Source organism: Theropithecus gelada, chromosome 13 (genome assembly GCF_003255815.1).
Source record: "Theropithecus gelada isolate Dixy chromosome 13, Tgel_1.0, whole genome shotgun sequence".
Taxonomy (NCBI): domain Eukaryota; kingdom Metazoa; phylum Chordata; class Mammalia; order Primates; family Cercopithecidae; genus Theropithecus; species Theropithecus gelada.
In genome coordinates this window covers 86,318,513-86,336,811 of record NC_037681.1, presented here as the reverse complement: position 1 = coordinate 86,336,811, position 18,299 = coordinate 86,318,513, and positions in this window count along the sequence as shown.

Below are 18,299 nucleotides of genomic sequence, written 5' to 3'. Positions count from 1 at the left end.
GTAATTACTTTTGCGGTTTCCAAAATGAAAGTTAAATTTCAAAAAAGAAAAAGAAAAAGGCCTGTCCAGTGGATGGGAATGACCTGAGGGAGATTTGCTCAGAGGGGGTCTCCATGTCTACCCCTGCAGCATACCTTCAGCCTCTTGAAGACCCCCTATCCTAGACATATCTTCCAGGCATTGAGTGGCACCCCCATGAAAGGGCCCCTCTATTATATATATGATGAAGTACACTATTTTAGGGAGCTTAATGAGCTTCCTTGAAAGAAAACAAAATTCTTTTAAAAAATTGACTAAGTGCCGGGCGCAGTGGCTCAAGTCTGTAATCCCAGCACTTTGGGAGGCTGAGGCGGGCAGATCACAAGGTCAGGAGATCGAGACCATCCTGGCTAACACGTTGAAACCCCGTCTCTACTAAAAAAAATACAAAAAACTAGCCAGGCAACGTGGCGGGCGCCTGTAGTCCCAGCTACTCGGGAGGCTGAGGCAGGAGAATGGCGTAAGCCCGGGAAGCGGAGCTTGCAGTGAGCTGAGATCGGGCCACTGCACTGCAGCCTGGGCGACAGAGCCAGACTCCGTCTCAAAATAAAAAAAAAAATAAAAATAAAAAATTGACTAAGTATGGCATGCCCACGGTGTGTTTTCTCACGTCAAGTTTCCTGTTGCTGATTCGGATGGAAGCATTCATTTCACAAGACCTTGAACCAATTCCCCCCCATGGCAAAGAAACAAAGCCACACCATATAAGGCAGATGCACATACACGCAAAGGATGAGCAGGAGCATACATTTTACAGCTATTTTGGAAGACTGGACCACGCTTACAAAAGATTCTCCCCTTTCGTACCAATTTCCAAACATCCAACCACATTACATTCTAAGAAATGAGAAGATTCCACTAAGAATTTGTTGACTTCGCCCCCAGGTACTCTTCCTACAAGATACTGGAATTACATAAGTACTGGTATATTCACAACAGCTTTATTTTTGTGTGTTGCTATGGAATTTCAAAAACAAGAAAACCACTGATCAGTAGTTGTGATAAAACTTTTTAGCCACAGCATTGAGAATAAGGCCTAACTATTCTATAGACACGCTTTGTTTGCTCCAACGTCAAATTAACTTCAAATACGTAACAGCACACGCTGATTTGATACGGTATGCAGTGCTGCTCAGACTGTGTTCCACGTACCTGGCATAAATCTCTTTCTAAAGACATTCATTTGTACAGGTGTCTCCATGGTATACGCCACCCACAAAACTAGGAACCAGAGGTGCATTCTATTGAAAAAAAAGTTGTTTCCAAGGTGGGGGGTGTGTGTTTGTGATCGGATGGGTGGCTCACTCTCATTTGTCTCTTTACACAATAGAAACAGGGACATATTTTTAGGAAAATTAGCAGCTCGTGACTACGGAGATAGTTAAAGATACAACGTGAGCCAAGGAAAATTAAGAACTACGAAGAAACTTTTTAAATGGTTGGCAAAAATTGCCACATGCTGAGTGAGACAGGGCTGAACGCAGAGTGAGGCCTACACCTGTCATTTATCAACAAGCATGGATTAAATGCTTTTTCCATTATCATTCCTTTATTTAACTCTTATATAGAGCTTAGTTCTCTAAGCAGCTTATGAATATTAGCCCATGTATTCTTCCTAATAATGCTATGTGGTAGGTACTATTAATATCCTCATTTTACAGAAGAGGAAAAGGAGGCACAGAGAGGTTAGTAATTTGTCCAAGGTCACATAGCTAGTAAGTAGCAGAGTCTGGGATTCAAATCTCAGCCCTCTGTCTCCCTAGTCCATACTACGCTACACTGCTTCTGACAATCATATATTCTGACCCTAATCTGGGCTCTGGTGTTACAAAACATGCTCCTTCTCTCAGGAAGCTTCTAGCCTAGAAGACAGTTATAACACAGTGTGGTAGAGCTGTGAAAGCAGTAAGCACAGGATAGTCCTGGGAGGCCCCAGGAGAGACACCCAACCAGTCTTAGAATAGCATACGGATCTATGTGGTTATAGCATACGTAGTGTGTGTGTGTATACATAGTAGGGAGTGGATGGAAGGGTTGGTAAAGACCATTAAGATCTAGACCAGGGTCCTTCAAACTCACACTCTTGACATTTGGGGCCAGATAATTCTTTGTTGTGGAGGGCTGTCCTGGGGGCTGAGGAACAGCCAGCACCATCCCTGGCCTCTACCAGCTGTTGGTAGCATAACTCCCCTCCAGCATGATGACCAAAAATGTCTCTAGACATTGCCAAATGCCCCCTGGGAACAAAAATCATCCCTGGTTGAGAACCACTGGTTTAAAGGAAGTGGTATCCAATCCAGACCTGAATTATGAGTAGTCATTATAAGAACGAAGAATTGGAAGAGAGTTCCAGGCAGAGGATACAGCACATGCTAAAGTCCCCAAAGAGAGAGCTTGGCACTTCCTGAAAACTAAAAGTAATTCAGTATGAATGGCTCTTAGAATTAGATACAGGGGATTAGAAAACCGAGTCTGAAGAGTCAAGCAGGATCATCATAAAAGCTCCATACTCTCCTTTTGGGAGTTGCTCCTAAATGCAACTGGGAGCTATTAAAGGGAGAATGGCTTAATCAGACTTGCATTTTTTTCTTCCACACAGACAGGGAGTTAGAGAAGAACAAGACTAGAGACCAGCCAAGACACTGTTGTTTGTACTTTCTTTGCATGTTAATCATGTTTCCTTTTAAATATAAACTTATTTAAAATTAAGTATGTGTTCTTCATATATAAAAAGTTCTTATGTGTCAATAAGAAAAAGATGATCACACTAATAGCAAAAGAACAAACTTCATGGAGGCAATTCACAAAGAAGTACACGAGGTCAATACACTGTGAAAAACATGCTGCTTTTCTGATGCTCAAAGAAATGCTGTTTAAATTATGAAATCTCATTTTCCACCTATCATATTGGCAGTCAATTCTTAAAAATTGTAATTGCAGAGAAGCTGCGTTCTCCTAGACTGCTGGTGGGAGTTGACACTGATGCTGCTTCCCTAAAAGCAACTGAGGAAAAATAGTAATAAAACTAAGTTTTGTGAAGGACTAAATGACAAACTGTTGAAATGATCTAAACATCTGATGAGAGAGTGGTTGACCACATTTTACAATAGTGTGTTTCCATTAGAAATACTTTTGTGGACTTCTGCTAGTTGAGATGGGAAAATAGTTAGTAAAAGGCAAAAAGCAAAAACATGGACAACATCCAGTGTCAGCAGACTGGATAAGTGGCCATGTAGTGCTGCCCACAGTGTAGGAAGGCTGGCTACAACCCTGGGGTAAGTTTTTATTTTCTCATTTGTACAATGGCTAGAATAATTGTATCTAATCATAGAGTGGTGGTAAGGATTAAATAAAAGAATGCAAAATGCTTAGCACAAAACCCAACATGTGGAAAGGTCTCTATAAGTACTAGCCAACATTATTATTATCAAAGACAAAAAAACTGTAGTAATAATCATCTTTATCATAATATATAATAAAAAACAAAGGGATTTCAGTTTTCAGCTACAGGAGTATAATTAATTAAACAATAACATAGCCATTAAATGACACAGTATGTAACATTTAACTTTAGTGATTGTGTTTACACAATGGAACTTTAACATATATATGTGTGTGTGTGTGTGTATATATGTATTTTTTTCATGAAAAGTGTATAATGACATGGAAAAATGCCTCCGTGACCAACATGACCTGTTTTAGAAGCTTCAGATATAAAATAAGGTCACATCACTTCCAATAGGAAATTAAGATGATTCGAGCCTCCATCTCTCTGAGAAAATCTATTTCTTCTTTCTCTGGGCTCTTTCCTCCTATAGAAGGCCCTCCAATACCCAAGGGGTCAGCCTGGGTTGCTCTCATCCTGTGGTCAGATCAGAGCTCAGATAGAGGACTCTGAACCCACTCAAAGGTGAAGAACTCTATACTGAATGTCCCAAAATAATAGCATCAGACACTAAAATGATTTGGGAAAAAACAAAAATTGAGTGAAAAATATGGTCCGTATTTCCATCATCCAAAGACGAACACAATTAACAGTTAGGGTATTTCATTCCAGAGTTCCCTTCTATGTATAAGCTCTTTTTGTCAAGTTGTTATTGTACTGTTTTTAAAACTGTGTCTTCCAATACCAGAAATGAGAGAAAACCCCATCTTGGCAAGGTAGGATTTGCTCAATTGACCGTCCCATCCTGAGCCTCCATGAATTCACATGAGTCCCACAATATCTGTAGCAATCATTTTCCCCTTGATCCTAACAGGCCCCATGTGGCAAAATGTGCTAAAATTAAAAATTAAAAAATTTTAAAAAGTTGAAGAGTCTCCCCCGTGGTCCTGGATTGATAGTAGCGCCGCCATGGTTACCGTCTTTTTGCACACTGCCTGGTGATCCCGCCTCTCTGGAAAGAAAGGTGCTTGTCACATGGACATCCATTTTGTCTGTGGCCCTACTGCATTTTAAAAACTAAATTTAGGAGGTATGATAAGAGTAAGCGAAGACATTATTAAAGGTATTATGCTCTTATTGTTGTTTGCTTAGAAGATACTTTATTAGCCCCCATTGCAAAATTGAGAAGACTGATCCTTGAATATCATAAAAATGGAACTAAAGTAATCTAACGGGTCAAAGCCCACTCTAAAAGAGGGAACTCAGTTACTCCATAATCTTCAGTTGTGATTGTACCTAAGCCAATTTGGTGCATAATAACTGTTAGCAATTATTATGTTCTTCCTAGTAAACATGGATGGCATCTAAGAGTTAAAAGTGGTTGGAGTCTACAGATCCCTCCCCTCACCATTTGATAACAATGTAATTAAGTCAAGGCTTAATTCTGCCACATACACATTTATTCATTTAGCAAGCAGGCCCCCAAACAATCATACAATCTAGTCTGCAAGTTTGAAGAAGTTCCAGCTTTCTGCCCTTGTAGGAAGTCTGAAGTTCACCAAAGGCAAACATAACAATCATCTAGCAGCAGGTTTCAACTGACCTTACAATTAGATTTAGGAGACCAAAATTATCTGATCAATAACTGGGCATAAGGTCATTTCAGAATGAAGCCTCAGGCACCATACCTGAAAGGTATAGACTACTAGACTAGATTTCTATGGCCCATATATACAAGGGTAGAGGACCTCTGCAATATTTCTGGCCAATCAATAGATTTGAACACCACTTTTTTCACCTGTGAAAAATAACAAAGCCTCTGGTATTGGTTAGATATAAAGATAGCTAAAGTCTGTCTCTGGAGTGTGAGTTTCTGATTAGAAGCTTTCAAAACACTAAATACCTAATACCCCAAAAGTGTATGTTCCCTTTCAGGGCAACAGACTTCCCCTAGGATATACAGCAAAATAAATCTACACACAAACACACACACATCACATATGCCAACATGAGTTGCATTTGTACATGCACAGAATTGTGTATGTGTGTGTGTATATATATAAAAAATATATGTGTGTATATATATGCATATAATATATATGCATATAAAAATATACTCTATATATATATCAGGCTGTCTGTGGCAAAGTATTTTAAAGTAAATTACAGGCAATACAACATTTTCATATTAAAAACAAAAAGGTTTTAAAATCCAGATAAAAGAAGTAGGTAGGTAGGAACAACTTAAAGATCTCATTTCATTTTTAGGGATGGGTTTTAAACTCAATTCATTTGAAATAAGTCTGAATACATTAGACACATTGGGAAATAATCCCATTATTAGTATAATCACTTACATCTGTCAAATGTGCCCTGATGTATAATATGCTTTCTTTTACTCCAGAGGACCCCAAGGAAACAAAACTTTAGATGAAATTGCGAAGGAAAGAGAAAGAATATTATTACTCAGTGTTGAATCCTGTCACAAAAAGAAATGATACCCTGAAACCACTCATAGGCCAAACAATTACGATCCCATAGGATGCATGCAATTGAGGAGAGACAAAGACGTTCAAAAGAAGAATGAAGGAGGAGCTGCCATCACTGTGGGGAAAATCAGGAGAGAGAATCTTAAGGAGTCACATTTGAGCTTGGTCTTGCAGGAGAGAAAGTTCGCCTGATTAAGACAGGGATGTCTACTTGACTCCCTTGTCTGTCGAGTGGGAAAGATAGAGCACCTCTCTCTCCAAGAAGTGAGAATTAGAGAGTATGTATTTAAAGCCTGGCACATGGTATGTATGTGCAGGAACCCACGTTATAAAATCTGAAACAGGCTGCAAAAATCTCTGGACCAAGAGTCAGAAGCCTGAATCCCAACCTGAGCTCTGTCCCCAGCTACCGGGATGACTTTATGTTCATCTCCTCCCCTCCTTGTGTCATCATTCCTATGTGTCTACAACGAGGTCAGCAGAACTGCCCTGCCACCTCTCATGACAGGCAAGTGAAATCAAAGATCAGGAAGCACATTGAAGAGTTAAGTCCTTAGCAATGCAAGGCATTAGTTTTGTCACAAATACAGTACACTTTCCTGAGTCCAAATATGATAGGAAATCCATAAGGGTAGGGCAGGAAGGAAAGGAATCAAAAATCTGTTCTACTGCAGAGAGTAAAGAAGCCTTCCAAGGATGTCTGAGCCAAGCCTCCACCTTCAAGTCCTCTCTTCCCTGCCTCCATTTGGGATGGTGCTTTAGGCTCTTTTAACTGGACCATGAATATGTCCCTTCAAATCCAAAGCTGAACGGAAGGTTTCTCTCTGCTGAAGTTCTGGCATGAGGGTCACTCATCTCCCTTTCCCAGATAAAAGGAAAAAAAAAAAAAAAAAAACCCAGTTCTGGGGCTGGAGTGGCTTCCCCATTCTTCTCACAGAGTCAAGGGTCCTGATGAGGGCTCTCCACAGTACAGAGGCAAAGGTGGTGCCCCATGCCACTTAGTCCCTTAATCCTCACTTTAAGCCAAATTTAAAAGTCTTCAAAGTGGATCTCTGATCAGAAGGAAAATGTTTAATTGAAAAAGCTGCTTTTCAGGCACAGTTAGTTGGTGCATGCCCCATTTTAAAGCATTCCCAGACATGAGAGTCTCTTGGTCTTAAGCATCAGCATCACCAGTACTAGTTCGGGGCTCTGGCAGGTACCAAGGGCCTGACTGGCCTTGCAGCTCACTTAGAAGTAAAAAGATGCTTGAAAAGAGGAAGTTAAACCAAGTCTCAACAAAGGATCTAAAACAGGTTCCTCCTTAAGCTGGTCATTGATGGTGCAAGAGTAACAGACCACTGTTATTCTGATTGTTCACATGGACAAGAAGCATTTATTGAGCACCTTCTGTATGCTAGCAATAGACTAGTCATTGAGTCACCAAAGTTCAATTACTGATTGTTCCATGGGCAACAGACATTTATTGAGCACCTACTGTATGCTAACTAGTATAGTCACTGAGTCACCAAAGTCAGTTACTGATTGTTCACATGGGCAACAGGCATTTATTGAGCACCTACTGTATGCTAACTAGTATAGTCACTGAGTCACCAAAGTCAGTTACTGATTGTTCACATGGGCAACAGGCATTTATTGAGCACCTACTGTATGCTAGCACTAGAATAGTCACTGAGTCATCAAAGATGAATAAAATGTGGTCACAGCCCTCAGAATTCAGGACCTAGTAAGGAAGACAGGGAAGTAAACAGAAGATAACAATGCCTTCCACTAAGGTTTCAAGAGAGTACATGGGCTCAACTATCTGACCTTGTGGGTGGTGCAGAGGGATAGACCAGGCTGCCCACAGCAGGGCTTCCGGATCATCATCTAAATCTCCTGGAGTTCTTGTTAAATGAAGATTCCTGGCTCAGTAAGTCTGAGGTAGGCCTGGAATTCTGCACATCCAACAAGCTTCCAGGAGATGCTAAGATGCTGCTGATACACAGGCCACCCTTCGAGTAGGAAAGGTCTTAGAGGACGTGATACCTGAGCTGACTCTTGAAGGATGACTAGAAGTCAGGGTAAGAGGAAGTTGGGGTTGGGGAGCAGCCTCCTTACCCAGGTACAAAGGGGAGTATGTAGAGAGTTCAGGGAAGCACGGGTGCTTCCATTGGTTAGAGTGGGAAGCTGTGGGCAATGCTGGGGAGGAGGACAAGGACAAAGGCACACAGGGCCTTGTATGTCCTGTGATGGCATTTAGATTCATTCAAAAGACAGCAGGGACCATCAAAAGACTTTTGAGCTGGGAACTGATATATTATGTTCAGGCAGCATTTTTTAAAGCTCGGTCAGCCAAAAGTATAGGAAATAGATGAGCAGCAATTAAGATGGGAGAGAAGGAGGCCAGTAAGGAGGCTATTGTTGCAGTACAAACAGATAAGTAAATGGAATCAGGAGGTATCAAGTAGACGCCATCAACGGGTGTCCTTTCCCCATAGCTTCAAATTTGCCTTCCCAAAAGTTCATTCACTTTGGTTAAGGGCTCTTCAGTGCCCTCCATACAATTTTGAAAGCTTTTAATATGGTTTTCAAAACATGCTCCAACCAGTTTTAGCCCATCTCTCTACTGGATCCCCACTGTAACCCAACGTGACCACCTGGCTGCTGCCCTCCTGCTGATGTTACCTTCCAGGCCAGGCTCCACCTCCACGCTTAACTGTCACTGTTCAAGTCACCCAAGTGTCCCCAGTGCCTCTCTGCCTGCCCACGTTTCACTGTGCTGCTCGGCTCCGCAGTTGACAACCACATTGGCAAAGCTTCCCCAGACCATCCCAGCCCCATTGATCTGTGTAATGTACTGTCTGCTTCATTCTATTTGCACTTGGTCCCAGAGGGCCCCATGCTTTTAAATGCCTTTTTTATTTCCTTTTGCTTTTCATAAAATACTTCATCTTTCAGAAGTGTACCTATGGCATATATGTGTAAATTAGATATGAATAATAAAAGGAAGCCAGGTGCAGTGGCTCACCCCTGTAATCCCAGTACCTCGGGAGGCTGAGGCGGGACCATCGCTTAAGCCTAGGAGTTTGATACCAGCCTGGGCAACTAGCAAAACCCCATCTCTACAAAAAATACAAAAAAAAAAAAAAATAGCTGGGTGTGGTGACACACACCTATAATCCCAGCTACTCGGGAGGCTGAGGCAGGAGGATCACTTGAACTCAAGAAGTCAAGGCTGCAGTGAGCTGAGATCATACCACTGAATTCCAGCCTGGGTGACAGAGCAAGACCCTGTCTCAAAAAATAAAAATAAAGAATAAAAGAAAACCTGAGCACCTTCCTTTTGGGTTCAGAAACAGGCGTTACCAAGATATTTGAGGCTCCTGTGTGCCCCTTCTTGGGGGCCTCTCCTAACAACATAACCTAAAATAAGACCTGAGAAACAAGAGCAGTCTTCTACATCTTTTGTTTCTTCCAAAGCTCTTGTCACAACACTTTTTTTTTTTTTTTGGAAGAGACAGAGTCTCACTCTGTCACCCAGGCTGGAGTGCAGTGGCATGATCTCGGCTCACTGCAACCTCCGCCTCCCAGGTTCAAGACATTCTCCTGCCTCAGCCTCCTGAGTAGCTGGGATTACAGGCATGAGCCACCACACCCAGCTAATTTTTGTTTTTTCAGTAGAGACAGGTTTCACCACGTTGACCAGGCTGGTCTCAAACTCCTGACCTCATGTGATCTGCCTGCCTTGGCCTCCCAAAGTGCTGAGATTACAGGCATGAGGCACCATGCCTGGCCAGCACTTTCTATACTAAAAATCTGGGCATGCAACCAACCAGTATGAGTGTATTTGTGGGAAAGTGAGAGAGAGTATTTTAAATCAGATCTGCCTAGAATAATCCAGAGCATGGTATCACTATCACCCTCAGCATTTAGCAGACTATCCACCACCAGGCAGGCCCTCAGTGAATATTTCAACTGAATCCTGCTTTCTCTCCATCTAGCAGATGTAATGTAGATTCTAGCCAGATATAAAACCACTGCCCTCAGCAAGTGCTTTCCAAAGTAATGCCCAACTCGCACCCAGGTGTGCATTTATATCCATTGGGGTGTGGGAAAAAATATTAGAACTTGTTTACACTTAATTTTCTCATTCTTTTAGATGTTCTAATTTTTTGTATAGATCTCATGGTGGTTACAGCATTTGTATGTATATTTGTAATATATACTCCACAGTATAACATACTACATAGTGTAGCAGGTCCAGTATGGAGCCTAGCAGCATGGCAGTGATGGTACCAAGGCATCATACTGATGGCTAACTAGCGTGGACAGCAAAAAAGAAAAAGGGAAGATCCAAAGTGGGGTCTTACCTGTGAGCTCCTAGAACTCATTCATTCATTCATTCATTCATCCATCCATTCATTGACCCATCCAAAAAAAATTGTTATTGATCTCCTTGTGTATACCAGGCTCTATTGCCCAAACTACATCAGGCAGACGTGGTGTAGAAAGCATCTTGCAGAGGTTTGCCATGCTTGTCCTGTCTCACTACCCACAGGACTCAGGCAGCCAGAGTATAACACCAGGTGCTTCTCCCATGCCCAGAGTGAGCAACATACATCCAAATACACACCCCCTCCTAAGAGGACAAAGACGAAAGAAGTCAGCCAGACCCGGGCTGCTAATCCTGGTCACAAATGTGTGTTTGTTCACTGTGAGTTCAGAGCAACTACTTAACATGGCTCTTTTATTCACACCTGGCTTTTTCCACCAGCAAAGAAGGGAACTGCCTTCCAGATGTGATGCATAGGAAAAATCTCCTGCCCCTGAAAGACGCCTCTCCACCTGCTCCTAAATGTTTGGAACTGCTCTCAGAAGGAGGAAGTCCTGAAGATAAGTCATGTGATTTTAAGTGTCCTTGCCATGGGGCCAGGGAACCTATTAAGGAATTTGCACTACATTGTAAATGACTCCTATCCAACACTCTCTGGAGGACCAATTTTGATAGAGGAGAGAGATGGAAAAGAAGAGCAAACCAGAGTATCAGCCTACAATACCTACAGGTGAAGTTAGTGGGTCTCCTAGATGCAGAAACAGCCTTGGAAAGGAGTTATCAGGCCATGGGCCAGGGTGGGAATGTTGAACTCTGCAGTTTTGTCAAGTACAGCACTATTTCCAGCCCTGCACTTACTCACTGGCCTCAAAAACTTAGTTACTATAGAGAAAGTTAGTGCTATAAGGAAACTCAGAGAGGTGCCTACACGTTACGGGAAGATGCTGAGATTCCAGAAGGTTACCATGACTCTGTCTGGGCTAGACCTGAGCCTCCCTGGTCACGTCCCACTCCAGAGGTGAACCTGGAAACAACAAACTGTTGTTTTGTTGGGTAAAATAAGACAAACAAAGAGACTTCACTTACTATACAAGACTTGGGGTTAAATGTCCTGTGACAATTTTGGGGAATGATAGAAAAGAACAACATCTAAAAAGGTGCCTTCCTACTTCCAAAGGATGAGAAATTGAAACAGCCATGTAATTGTGTTGAATCCAGACACACATACTAAGTTCACTGGCAACTTACAGGGGGGTGATCAGTTCAATCATATGAGTCTCTTTAAATGTTTTATTTTGGGGCGGTTCCAAGATGGCCAAATAGGAACAGCTCCAGGTTACAGCTCCCAGCGTGAGCGGCACAGAAGAAGGGTGATTTCTGCATTTCCAACTGAGGTACCAGGTTCATCTCACTGGGTCTTGTTGGACAGTGGGTGCAGGACAGTGGGTGCAGCCCACCGAGGGAGAGCCGAAGCAGGGAGAGGCATCACGTCACCCAGGAAGCACAAGGGGTGAGGGAATTCCCTTTCCTAGCCGGGGGAAACCCTGACACACAGCACCTGGAAAATCGGGTCACTCCCACCCTAATATTGCGCTTTTCCAAGGGTCTTAGCAAACAGCACACCAGGAGATTATATCCGGCACCTGGCTCAGAGGGTCCCATGCCCACGGAGCCTCCCTCATTGCTAGCACAGCAGTCTGAGATCTAACTGCAAGGCAGCAATGAGGCTGGGGGAGGGGCGCCCGCCATTGCTGAGGCTTGAGTAGGTAAACAAAGCAGCTGGGAAGCTCAAACTGGGTGGAGCCCACCGCAGCTCAAAGAGGCCCGCCTGCCGCTGTAGACTCCACCTCTGGGGACAGGGCACAGCCAAACAAAAGGCAGCAGAAACCTCTGCAGATTTAAATGTCCGTGTCTGACAGCTTTGAAGAGAGTAGTGGTTCTCCCAGCACAGCGTTTGAGATCTGAGAACGGACAGACTGCCTCCTCAAGTGGGTCACTGACCCCTGAGTAGCCTAACTGGGAGGCACCCCCCAGTAGGGGCAGACTGACACCTCACACAGCTGGGTACCCCTCTGAGATGAAGCTTACAGAGGAACGATCAGGCAGCAGCATTTGCTGTTCAGCAATATTCACTCCTCTGCAGCCTCCGCTGCTGATACCCAGGCAAAAAGGTTATGGAGTGGACCTCAAGCAAACTCCAACAGACCTGCAGCTGAGGGTCCTGACTGTTAGAAGGAAAACTAACAAACAGAAAGGACATCCACACCAAAACCCCATCTGTACATCACCATCATCAAAGACCAAAGGTAGATAAAACCACAAAGATGGGGAAAAAACAGAGAAGAAAAGCTGAAAATTCTAAAAATCAGAGCACCTCCCCCTTCTCCAAAGGAACACAGCTCCTTGCCAGCAATGGAACAAAGCTGGATAGAGAATGACTTTGACAAGTTGAGAGAAGAAGGCTTCAGATGATCGAACTTCTCCGAGCTAAAGGAAGAAGTTTGAACCCATCACAAAGAAGCTAAAAACCTTGAAAAAAGATTAGACAAATGGTTAACTAGAATAAACAGTGTAGAGAAGTCCTTAAATGACCCAGTGGAGCTGAAAACCATGGCACAAGAACTACTTGACGCATGCACAAGCCTCAGTAACCGATTCGATCAACTGGAAGAAAGAGTATCAGTGATTGAAGGTCAAATGAATGAAATGAAGTGAGAAGAGAAGTTTAGAGAAAAAAGAGTAAAAAGAAATGTACGAAGCCTCCAAGAAATATGGGACTTATGTGAAAAGACCAAATCTATGTCTTACTGGTGTAAAAGTGATGGGGAGAATGGAACCAAGTTGGAAAACACTCTGCAGGATATTATCCAGGAGAACTTCCCCAACCTAGCAAGGAAGGCCAACATTAAAATTCAGGAAATACAGAGAATGCCACAAAGGTATGCCTCAACAAGAGCATCTCCAAGACACATAATTGTCAGATTCACTAAAGTTGAAATGAAGCAAAAAATGTTAAGGGCATCCAGAGAGAAAGGTCAGATTACCCACAAAGGAAAGCCCATCAGATCTTTCGAACCCATCACAAGGAAGCTAAAAATCTTGAAAAAAAAGATTAGACGAATGGCTAACTAGAATAACCAATGTAGAGAAGTCCTTAAATGACCTGATGGAGCTGAAAACCATGGTGGTTTCTCAGCGGATCTCTCAGCAGAAACTCTACAAGCCAGAAGAGAGTGGGGGCCAATATTCAACATTCTTAAAGAAAAGAATTTTCAACCCAGAATTTCATATCCAGCCAAACTAAGTTTCATAAGTGAAGGAGAAATAAAATCCTTTACAGATAAGCAAATGCTGAGAGATTTTGTCACCACCAGGCCTGCCCTACAAGAGCTCCTGAAGGAAGCACTAAACATGGAAAGGAACAACTGGTACCAGCCACTGCAAAAACATGCCAAATTGTAAAGACCATCGATACTAGGAAGAAACTGCATCAACTAACAAGCAAAATAACCAGCTAACATCATAATGACAGGATCAAATTCACACAAAACAATATTAACCTTAAATGTAAATGGGCTAAATGCTCCAATTAAAAGACACAGACTGGCAAATTGGATAAAGAGTCAAGATCCATCAGTGTGCTGTATTCAGGAGACCCATCTCACGTTCAGAGACACACATAGCCTCAAAAAAAAAAGGGATAGAGGAAGATCTACCAAGCAATGGAAAACAAAAAAAGGCAGGGGTTGCAATCCTGTTCTCTGATAAAACAGATTTTAATCCAACAAAGATCAAAAGAGACAAAGAAGGCCATTATATAATGGTAAAGGGATCAATTCAACAAGAAGAGCTAACTATCCTAAATATATATGCACCCAATACAGGAGCACCCAGATTCATAAAGCAAGTCCTTAGAGACTTAAAAAGAGACTTAGACTCCTACACAATAATCATGGGAGACTTTAACACTCCATTGTCAACATTAGACAGATCAACGAGACAGAAAGTTAACAAGGATATCCAGGAACTGAACTCAGCTCTGCAGCAAGCAGACCTAATAGACATCTACAGAACTCTCCACCCCAAATCAACAGAATATACATTCTTCTCAGCACCACATCGCACTTATTCCAAAATTGACCACATAGTTGGAAGTAAAGCACTCCTCAGCAAATGTAAAAGAACAGAAATTATAACAAACTGTCTCTCAGACCACAGTGCAATCAAACTAGAACTCAGGATTAAGAAACTCACTCAAAACCACTCAACTACATGGAAACTGAACAACCTGTTCCTGAATAACTACTGGGTACATAACAAAATGAAGGCAGAAATAAAGATGTTCTTTGAAACCAATGAGAACAAAGATACAACATACCAGAATCTCTGGCACACATTTAAAGCAGTGAGTAGAGGGAAATTTATAGCATTAAATGCCCACAAGAGAAAGCAGGAAAGATCTAAAATTGACACCCTAACATCACAGTTAAAAGCATTAGAGCAGCAAGAGCAAACACATTCAAAAGCTAGCAGAAGGTGAGAAATAACTAAGATCAGAGCAGAACTGAAGTAGATAGAGACACAAAAAACCCTTCAAAAAATCAATGAATCCAGGAGCTGGTTTTTTGAAAAGATCAACAAAATTGACAGACTACTAGCAAGACTAATAAAGAAGAAAAGAGAGAAGAATCAAATAGACACAATAAAAAATGATTAAGGGGATATCACCACTGACCCCACAGAAATACAAACTACCATCAGAGAATACTATAAACACTTCTACGCAAATAAACTAGAAAACCTAGAAGACATGGATAAATTCCTGGACACATACACTCCCCCAAGACTAAACCAGGAATAAGTTGAATCCCTGAATAGACCAATAACAGGCTCTGAAATTGAGGCAATAATTAATAGCCAATAACAGTCTCTGAAATTGAGGTAATAATTAATTAATAATTAATAGCCAACCAAAAAAGTCCAGGACCAGATGGATTCACAGCTGAATTCTACCAGAAGTACAAAGAGAAGCTGATATCATTCCTTCTGAAACTATTCCAATCAATAGAAAAAGGAAATCCTCCCTAACTCATTTTATAAGACCAACATCATCCTGATACCAAAGCCTGGCAGAGACACAACAAAAAAAGAAAATTTTAGACCAATATCCCTCATGAACATCAATGCAAAAGTCCTCAATAAAATACTGGCAAACCCAATCCAGCAGCACATCAAAAAGCTTATCCACCATGATCAAGTGGGCTTCATTCCTGGGATGCAAGGCTGGTTCGACACATGCAAACCAATAAACGCAATCCAGCATATAAACAGAACCAAAGACAAAAACCACATGATTATCTCAATAGATACAGAAAAGGCCTTTTTGACAAAATTCAACAGTCCTTCATGCTAAAAACTCTCAATAAATTCGGTATTGATGGAACGTATCTCAAAATAATAAGAGCTATTTATGACAAACCCACAGCCAATATCATACTGAATGGGCAAAAACTGGAAGCATTCCCTTTGAAAACTGGCACAAGACAGGGATGCCCTCTCTCACCACTCCTATTCAACATAATGTTGGAAGTTCTGGCCAGGGCAATCAGGCAAGAGAAAGAAATAAAGGGTATTCAATTAAGAAAAGAGGAAGTCAAATTGTCCCTGTTTGCAGATGACATGATTGTATATTTAGAAAACCCCATCATCTCGGCCCAAAATCTCCTTCAGCTGATAAGCAACTTCAGCAAAGTCTCGGGATACAAAATCAATGTGCAAAAATCACAAGCATTCTTATACACCAATAACAGACAAACAGAGAACCAAATCATGAGTGAACTCCCATTCACAATTGCTTCAAATGGAATAAAATACCTAGGAATCCAATTTACAAGGGATGCGAAGGACCTCTTCAAGGAGAACAACAAACCATGCTCAACGAAATAAAAGAGGACACAAACAAATGGAAGAACATTCCATGCTCATGGATAGGAAGAATCAATATCATGAAAATGGCCATACTGCCCAAGGTAATTTATAGATTCAATGCCATCCCCACTAAGCTACCAATGACTTTCTTCACAGAATTGGAAAAAACTACTTTAAAGTTCATATGGCACCAAAAAGAGCCCACATTGCCAAGACAATCCTAAGCCAAAAGAACAAAGCTGGAGACATCACACTACCTGACTTCAAACTATACTACAAGGCTACAGTAACCAAAGCAGCATGGTACTGGTACCAAAACAGAGAGATAGACCAATGGAACAGAACAGAGCCCTCAGAAATGATACTACATATCTACGGCCATCTGATCTTTGACAAACCTGACAAAAACAAGAAATGGGGAAAGGATTCCCTATTTAATAAATGGTGCTGGGATAACTGGCTAGCCATAAGTAGAAAGCTGAAACTGAAACACTTCCTTACACCTTACACAAAAATTTATTCAAGATGGATTAGAGGCTTAAATGTTAGACCTAAAACCATAAAAACCCTAGAAGAAAAGCTAGGCAATACCATTCAGGACATAGGCATGGGCAAGGACTTCATGTCTAAAACACCAAAAGCAATGGCAACAAAAGCCAAAATAGACAAATGGGATCTAATTAAACTAAAGAGCTTCTGCACAGCAAAAGAAACTACCATCAGAGTGAACAGGCAACCTACAGAATGGGAGAAAATTTTTGCAATCTACTCATCTGACAAAGGGCTAATATCCAGAACCCATAAAAAACTCAAACAAATTTACAAGAAGAAAACAAACAACCCCATCAAAAAGTGGGCAAAGGATATGAACAGACAATTCTCAAAAGAAGACATTTATGCAGCCAACAGACACATGAAAAAATGCTCATCATCACTCGCCAACAGAGAAATGCAAATCAAAAGCACAATGAGATACCAGCTCACACCAGTTAGAATGGTGATCATTAAAAAATCAGGAAACAACAGGTGCTAGAGAGGATGTGGAGAAACAGGAACACTTTTACACTGTTGGCAGGACTGTAAACTGTTCAACCATTGTGGAAAACAGTGTGGCAATTCCTCAAAGATCTAGAACTAGAAATATCATTTGACCCAGCCATCCCATTACTGGGTATATACCCAAAGGATTATAAATCATGCTGCTATAAAGACACATGCACATTATGTTTATTGTGGCACTATTCACATTAGCAAAGACTTGGAACCAACTCAAATGGCCATCAATGACAGACTGGATTAAGAAAATGCAGTCATAAAAAAGGATGAGTTAATGCCCTTTGTAGGGACATGGATGCAGCTGGAAACCATCATTCTCAGCAAACTGTCGCAAGAACAGAAAACCAAACACCACATGTTCTCACTCATAGGTGGGAATTGAACAATGAGGACACTTGGACACAGGAAGGGGAACATCACACACTGGGGCCTGTCGTGGGGCAGCGGAAGGGGGGAGGGATAGCATTAGGAGATATACCTAATGTAAATGACAAGTTAATGGGTGCAGCACACCAACATGGCACATGTATACATATATAACAAACCTGCACGTTGTGCACATGTACCCTAGAACTTCAAGTATAATAAAAAATAAATAAATAAATAAATAAATAAACAATAAATATTTTATTTCATTTTCAACAATTCTACTTAAAAATTACTGATATTAGGCCAGGCGCAGTGGCTCATGCCTGTAATCCCAGCACTTTAGGAGGCCGAGGTGGGTGGATCACTTGAGGCCAGGAGTTTGAGACCAGCCTGGCCAATATGGTGACGCCCTAAAAATACAAAAAATTAGCTGGGTGCGGTAGCACGTGACTGTAGTCCCAGCTACTCATGAGGCTGAGGCACAAGAATCACTCGAACCCGGGAGGTAGAGGTTGAAGTGAGCCAGGATGGCACCACTGCGCTCCAGCATGGGTGACAGAATGAGACCCTGTCTCAAAAAAAAAAAAAAATTGATATTAAAATTGTTACAACCAAATCACAAGCTCTATTTCAAACATGCCAATATATCATTTTCACACATTGAGTTTTGAAAACAATGTTGTATTTGCTATTCTGAAAACAATTTCACATCAAACAG